Consider the following 6,918-nt stretch of genomic DNA (forward strand, 5'->3'; position numbering starts at 1 on the left):
TTTAATTAAAATGTCATATCTTACCAGGCGGCAAACTCGAGGCTTACAGTAGTAGATATATAATCCTCCATCTTAACTACTACTTACACTACTTTTGTACATGCAGTGGCTGAGATTGAAACGGCGACTTGTACGGTGTACGCTGGCGACCTTGTCTGGCGCAGTGTCTGGGCGACATGTGGTCGTCCTTGTCTCTGTGACCGAGTGCACTGGGCCACAAGGTGTATATTGCAATATGTAGGTGACCGACTGCACTTAATGCAACCAGGTAAAATTAGGTGACCAAATTGCGAAGTCAGGGTAAACCCCTTAGTGTGGATTGGGTATAAATGCATGTAGAGAAGAATATGCAGTCAGTCACATTATGTCGAGGTTTGCGGCACTCTTTAAGTTTGATAACGAGGAGGAGGCGATGGCAGCGTTGAGATATATACGAGCCCGCTACACGGTGAAGGAGTCTAGATCGTACGAGATCACCGAGGTGGTCTCCAATTATACTCCAGGTTAGTAAATAAACAAAATCATGATTTAGAGTATTTATTGAAAAATCTGAACATTAGGGGACCTTCCGGTCTTACCGGTACATTTAACTTTGTACCCGCCAGCTGCTATTGTGTCTATCTCAGCTTGAGTTAGGTTCAAAGCGAAGCGTTTCGGTAGAAACACAATGTGTGGCGTCCTGTCAAATATTATGTCTAGAATCACACTCGTGCCGTACTCCCGGTGAGAATGTAGCCTCGCACCAGTGATTGGATAACCAGCTGGATCGATCAAATCTGATATAGCTGCCCTCGGCGGACCTCTGCTTACTTCCAAATTGTTCAATTTTGACTTGAAGTCTGACATTGTACTGTAAATAAAAACCATAATAGAGTTAGTTGATTACAGACTGGGTTTATATAATTTAGGGTAATGGGTAATACTTTGTGATGGTCAGTTGGATCGTCTAATGTGATATATTGTAAAGTTATACACAAGTAGTAAAGTAGTTGTGTTTACAAATTGTACTTGTTCAAGTAGAGAACATAACTACTGTATAGTCAAGATAATCGTCTGCCAGCATATGGTAGTAAAATACATTATGTATAACTTGTACGAACAACTGTTAGACTTATGTAAAACAAATATAGATTTTAAAGAGTATTATACTATGTTGATTAAACAAATTTGATCCTAACTAAAAAGTCAGTATTCACTTTAACGAATAATATAGGGATTTATAAAATCAAATGTTGATAATAAATACACGAGTCCCTTTAAAGTTTGTATAATTGTTAGCAGGTTTATGTACACATGTTTAATGTCCAAAACGTACACCACTTTGTATGTCAAAATATATTACTAAAAATATGTTTGTGTATTGAATGCAAATAATGAAATTATTGGATCACGTTGACTAATATAATCAATCTACGAGTGTCTCTAAAGTACCATTTGTTAGGAGTATGGTTCACGTATACAAAGGCAATCTGAAACGTATTTGTTTATAACACGTTGTCGATAAAACAAATATATCTTTACTAAACTTTCGATAAAACGGGTTTTAACGGAACGTTATTAGTTGATAGTGCTAATACAATAAATATATGAATCTCTATGTATAAACGAGTACTGTAGTATGGAAATTATAGGAAATAAAACCACACTTAGAAATACAACACTTGCATAAACACAAGGGTATGAAACAATGGACTGTTTTGTGCAAGGTTTCTTGTTATAACAATTAATTTCAAGTGTACGGTTTATGAGTGAGTGACTAAAAGCTTATGGAGAGTGTGGTTACAAACTACTAAACTTCTCAAGTGTCACGACAACTTAAAAATATACACTAGTCAAGTGCAACAGTGTCTATATAGCCAGTCAGTTGTATAAACATATTTATATATTTCAGCGGGTTTGATGGCGGCAGTAATGCGCTGCGAGACAACGCAGAGATATGAGGTGCAACTCTGCAAAAAGAGAAAAACAGCGGTTGTAAGTGGCATTCCAGCTGTCCGTCGGAGATTTACGTCTCCGCCGGCACCGCTGCCGCTTGCAGCAACCGCGCCGTCACCGCTGGGGTCAGATCCACCGCTGTCGCCGATGCTGCTCTATCCACCAGCTCCACTGTCGCCACAGCCGTCGACATCATGGTACACCCCGCCGCCACCGCCGCCTCTACCACTCACGCCGCAGCCGTCGCGGTATACCCCGCTGACACCTCAACCACTCACGCCGCAGCCGTCGACAACATGGTACACCCCGCCGCCACCGCCGCCTCTACCACTCACGCCACAGCCGTCGACATCATGGTACACCCCGCCGCCACCGCCGCCTCTACCACTCACGCCGCAGCCGTCGCGGTATACCCCGCTGACACCTCAACCACTCACGCCGCAGCCGTCGCGGCAAACCCCGCCGCCACCAGAAATTATTAATATTTCCTCTGACGAAGATAGTCTAGATGGACTATTAGCTGAAGCTTCAGCTAGTAGTTCATCTGGCTATGTGTCGTTAGAGGACGATTTTTTATTTGATCTTTTTAATTAAAAAAACCCAAACCAATAGCTCTTGTTATTTCTTATCCTGTCAATAAGTAAGTGTGTACGTCTGTGAGCAGAGTGTAAAGTATTGTCAAAGTGTAAAAAGTTGTGAGTAGGTGTAAAAAGATAAATCAGTAGCACTTACCAAGAAGGTGTGCAGCGGATGTGTGTGCTAAGCAAACTGTGCTTTCGTAGCTTGAACCGATAGTCTTATAAACCCGCAGTTGAGACCCCCCTCCCTATTCCGGGGTGGGGCGACCCACTGATCTGAATAAAATTTAGGACATGGCCGAGGACTGAAAATCTAGATCTTGGTCAGTAGGTTGAGGACTGATTGAGGTAAGTAGGTCGAGGACTGATTGTGGTCAGTAGGTCGAGGACTGATCCCGGCCAGTAGGTCGAGGACTGACTGGTTGATGTCAGTAGGTCGAGGATTGAGAATCTAGAACGAGGTCAGTAGGTGATGTAAGTATGTCATGGATGTCTAATCACAAGGTCGGTCCACCCTAACCACCGAGCATAAAAGAGCCGAGCAGTTCTGTGGATCGGCACACAACGATCCGCAGAGTGTCAAGCGACACATGGATTTTTTAGAGTGCACCATATGCCATGAGGCATACTTCTTAACAGAGGAATCCTTAGCGAGGCACCAGCAAATGTGTCTTGCTACCAAAGGGTACACAAGCCGATTCCGAAAATTACGACGACAACGACGACGCAGCCCTGGCAATCCACCTCCGGCCAAACAATCAAAAGGAGTAAGGAGTCGTAGCAGCAGCAGCAGCAGCAGTCCACAACGCAGCAGTCTACAACGCAGCAGTCTACAGCGCAGTAGCAGTCTACAACGCAGTAGCAGTCCACAACGCAGTAGCAGTCTTCAACGCAGTAGCAGTTCACAGCGCAGTCCACAACGCAGCAGTTCACAACGGAATAGCAGTCTTCAACGCAGTAGCAGTTCAAAATACAACAACAGTGCTCAACGCTTACAACATAGCAGCAGCAGCAGCAGTATACCATCTCCAAAGCTGAAATGGCATCTCAAACGTGGTCTTCTAAGCTGTCGTGATTATACGATTGACAACCCGGACAACTACTACAAAGACTCAAAGGAATTCCTAGCATCGGCTCTTCCTCTGGTTGAAAAACTACTGCGTGAGGAGCTAAAGACAACGCATAGCCTAAAATTTAATTTGGTGTTGCTGTCCTACTTCAACCATCTACACGAAGGCATCATAGAGGAATTCAACTTTAAAACCACAACTAGGGCTCTCTACGGGGGCTCTGACGATCTCGAGGACATGCTGGCGCAGGATGGTGCGAAGCTGCTTGCGGAACAGTCCGAGTTTGAGGGCAAAGGTCTGGATCATCCATCTAGCTTAACTATAAGAGTAAGTAGATTTACATTTAAGAAACCCACTGGGAAATCATATACTTACCTACCAAAAAGGATCAGCCAACGCAAAGCAACCATAAATATTCAAAATAGGGACGAAAAATGCTTTATGTATAGTGTTCTTGTAAAACACCTACCCGATGTAAACGTTAACTCCGTTTTAAATGAGAGTCACTTTGAAAACATCAAAGATCACTATGATTTTAAAAATCTTAAATTTCCGGTCTCAGTATCGTCTATTCACATATTCGAAAGGGACAACCCAAACACATCAGTGAACGTATTCGAAACAGCTCCGGGTTGTGACATAAGCCCTTTACGTGTTGTTGACGAAAAAGATGATCATATCGATTTGTTGTTGTACCGGGCTGGTGCTAACATCGCACATTACGTATACATCACGGATTTTGCAAAGTTGATCAGACCGCAGGTGGCGGCTGGCCACAATCAAATTGTCATATGCAAACGGTGTTCGACACACCGAGAAGTTAGAAAGTGTAAAATGGGTCCCAAAATATGGCTTGAAGATCATTTGCGTCTTTGTAAAAAATTCAAACTCGCTACCACACGTCTCCCGAAAGAAGGGGAAAACCTTTTGAAATTTGAGGAATTTGAATACCAAATTCCGGTCCCAATTATTGTCGTAGCTGATTTTGAAGCTACGCTAGTGCCGATTGTGGGGTCTGATCGTTCGTACCAGTGTCACGAACCCAACTCTTACTGTACACTTGTAAAAACCACTCTACCTGTTGAAAAGCTGCACGAAGTAGGTATTAGTACGGAACCAGAACTACACCGTACTCCCAATGCCGCTCAATCTTTTATGATCCATATGCAACAACTTGCCGCACGTGTCGAACAACTGTACACGAGACAAGAGCCGTTAAAAACACTAACAGCGGAAGAAAACGAACGATTTGAAACAACTACCGAATGCGAATTATGCGAGAGACCGTTCAACGACAGCACTTGTATTAAAGTAATTGATCATTGTCACGTGACCGGAAACCTCCGACTCATTCTCTGTGGTAAATGCAACTTGCGATGTTCTACTGTTAATTTTATACCGGTATATTGTCACGGTATGTCTAACTATGACGGAAACTTTATAATAAAAAGTCTTTCTACAGTTCCGGATTGTGAAGTAAAAGTAATTCCATGTACTAACGACAAATACATTGCCATATCGGTACGGGTAGGCAGAATTTGGATCCGTTATTTGGATTCTTTCAGACTCATGTCGTCAAGCTTGGCCAAACTGGCAAACATCTTGTCTGAGAGTGAACTTGTTGAATCGTCAAAATTGGTCCCACCCGAACACCTAGACCTTGTCCGCCGCAAAGGTATTTACCCATATGATTTTGTAACCACCACAGCGGTCTTTGACCAAACCGAGTTACCGTCACGGGATGCATTTTTTGACCGCTTGAACAATGAACCGTGTTCAGAAGAAGATTACGAGTTCGCACGGTCCGTATGGGAAAAACTAAAAATGAAAACGTTTGGTGAATACCACAATTTTTACTTAAAACTCGATGTTTGTCTACTTGCCGACATTCTTACGTCCTTCAGAAAAACATGTTTGGAATCATATAAAATCGATTGTTGTCATGTTTACACTGCACCTGGTCTTGCATATAAATCAATGCTTCGGATGACCCGTCTCACCAGTTAAAGATGCAAGAAGCTGATCAATGTCCATAGTATTTACATCAGAGTATATAACATTATGCGCTGGAGGAGGAGGAGGTTTAGTGCGTTTACGTTTCACTCGCGAAAGATCTTCACGCGGAACTGGTGCCGACCGTTTCACTGACGCTTCCATACTGACTAAACCAGCAAACCAGTTCTAGGTTTTATACGCAGTGCTCATACAGGTCTGGACAGGTACGGTCGTCAACCTGGCGAGGCAGATGGCGAGCGTCAAGGACAAATCCATTGAACTGAAAACAAGTCTAGACAGGTCGCGCGCGCGCGCGGATATTTTAAGAGGACGATAATCCTGTTGTTGTTAGTAATACAGTAAGCTTTGCATCAATAGATGTAAGAAATTTTAAAGTTTTGGTATCTGATTCATCTAACAAGTTTATCCTTCTATCATAGGTTACTAATAATTTTGATGTTTTCTCATCTGATTCTTGCAGTTTCTTTATCTCTTCATCTAAAGATACCAACGATTCAGATGTTTTCCCATCTGATTCATGTAGCTTTTTGATTTTTTTATCCAAAGATACTAAAGATGCAGACGTTTTTTCATCCGAGTCTTGTAGCTTCTTGAGCTTATTATCCAAAGATAATAACGATGCAGAAGTTTTCTCGTCTGATTCATGTAGCTTTTTGATTTTTTTATCCAAAGATATCAAACGTGTAGATGTTTTCTCATCTGAGTCTTTCAGCTTCTTGAGCTTATCATCCAAAGATACTAAAGATGTAGACGTTTTTTCATCCGAGTCTTGTAGCGTCTTGAGCTTATCATCCAACGCTGTAATTAATTTAGATAATTTCTTATCCGATTCTTGTAAGTTGTTTAGTATATCGTGATAGGATACCTGTTTTTCCTTTATGTCGTTTAGGTCGGTCTTAATAGATTCCTCTATGGAGACTATTGATTTTTTTACATCCTTAACTGCTTGATGGAGCTCTTCGAGGCTAACAGCAAATGTCTTTAACTTTCCTTCTACCTCTTTCAAATCGTCTTTGTTCACATAGAAACGATTTAGATAACCTTTAGACACTTTTTGACGTGATACATTAGGATCCACTGCAGCTCTGAACCTCTTGGTTCCATCATCACTCAACACATATGCATCGTCGTCTTCATCATCAGATAAGTGACGCTTCTGTTCTTGATACAAAGAGTGTCCAAACTTGTCTATAACGTGTCTTCTAATCATAGCTTGTACAATATATGTTTATCATAACAATGTCCAAACCAGAATGGTGAAACGAACATGATATTAGCCTATTTAAATCCACTAAGGGAAAACCAAGGCGTTTGACATA

The sequence above is a fragment of the Macrosteles quadrilineatus genome, unplaced genomic scaffold (genome assembly GCF_028750875.1).
Source record: "Macrosteles quadrilineatus isolate MER2022 unplaced genomic scaffold, UCM_ALF_1.0 Scaffold_18__1_contigs__length_3160703, whole genome shotgun sequence".
In the NCBI taxonomy this organism is placed as follows: Eukaryota; Metazoa; Arthropoda; class Insecta; order Hemiptera; family Cicadellidae; genus Macrosteles; species Macrosteles quadrilineatus.